Source organism: Spermophilus citellus, assembly GCF_964194105.1.
Source record: "Spermophilus citellus genome assembly, chromosome: 15".
Lineage (NCBI taxonomy): Eukaryota > Metazoa > Chordata > Mammalia > Rodentia > Sciuridae > Spermophilus > Spermophilus citellus.
Genome location: NC_138195.1, coordinates 59349827 through 59351193, shown reverse-complemented (window position 1 = coordinate 59351193; position 1367 = coordinate 59349827). Strand labels below are relative to the sequence as shown.

The window sequence follows — 1367 nt, the reverse complement described above, 5'->3', positions numbered from 1 at the left end:
ATTTTTATTTCATCTTCAATCCTGATCTCTTTAGCTTTTGAATTAAGCAGAAAATTGTACATTTTTCACAAATTTTCTTGCAATAGAATAGCACACAATAGATATGAACTGTTGAACTTCACTTCAATAAAACATACTTTAATTTTTTTGTATTCTTTTTTTTTTTTTGGTACCAGAAATTGAACCCAGTAAGCCATATCACCAGCACCTCTTTATATTTATTTAGAGATAGGACCTTAGTTGCTGAGGCTGGCTTTGAACTGATGACTCTCCTGCCTCATCCTCCCAAGATGCTCGGAATACAGGTGTGTGCCACTGGCATCATTACCATTTTAAGGATGGGCTGCTTAGGGGGCTCCCATGGGGGAACAATCTTGCCATGCATTCTCCAGCTCTCGAAGGGGTTCACCAGGTGTTTCTCAAACACAATATATGCCAAGACATCCTTGGTACATTCTTGTCCATACCCAACTGCCCAAACCAATAATAGATGGCTAGAGTCTGTGTGTATGTGGACCACACAGTCTTATACTCGATGTCCCAGACCATATCCAGAAAACAGTGTTCAGTTTCCAAAGTGTGAAGCCAGTCATAGTCTGAGTTGTTTGGACAAAGGTGAGCTTCTATGAAGAAATCCTTAGCTTTTTCAGGGAAGTCCTCTGTTTTAAAATTAGCATCAAATTCTTTTATCTTCCGGATTGACAACTGTGGTGCTGCATTTTTCTTTAATCGCTCAGTTCTCTCTTTCAGTCCTTCCTTTGAAAGAGATGACATTGGAGCATCACCCTCAGGAGGAACATAACCATCAAAGATACCAGCTGTACAGGCCACATGTATGGGCTGGTCCAAACGTTCTAGGGGAATAACCAATCCTGCTTTCCAAGCATATTCTATAAACTCCTTTTCTATTTCATATTTGGGTTCATAAGCAGGAGGTGTGAAACTTTCTTTAGTTCTTACTGGAACGACAGCTATAGACTGAGTCATCAAGAGGGACTGCTGAGACCACCATCCCTAAGCTTTGGATAAGCAAGACAACCTCTGAGGCATGGGGGCTGCCATTTTGTTCACACAAAGGCCCTTGGGATGGGGGCTCTGCAAGAAGTGTGTGAGGTAGGAGAGAAGGCGCAAAGGGTGGAGCTAGCTTAGTAGTCAAAACACACTGCTTTTAAATATGAGAAAGAAAACAAAAGCTACATTGCACACGAAGAAATCCTACCAAGCATGTCATGGTGGCACAGGCTTATAATCCCAGCAATTTGAAAGGCTGAGGCAGGAGGATCACAAGTTTAAAGCCAACCTAGCAAACTTTGTGAGGCCCCCAGCAAATTAGAGAGATCCCATCTATCAAAATAAAAAATAAAAAG

The 1367-nt window shown here is 41.5% G+C and overlaps 1 pseudogene across 1 annotated transcript; it reads right to left on the bottom strand.

The window, feature by feature from the left end:
• Positions 1-277: 277 nt before the first annotated feature.
• On the bottom strand, positions 278-1089 carry LOC308634401 (large ribosomal subunit protein mL45-like; annotated as a pseudogene). The gene has a single exon. The product of its transcript is annotated as a large ribosomal subunit protein mL45-like (transcript).
• Positions 1090-1367: the final 278 nt, after the last annotated feature.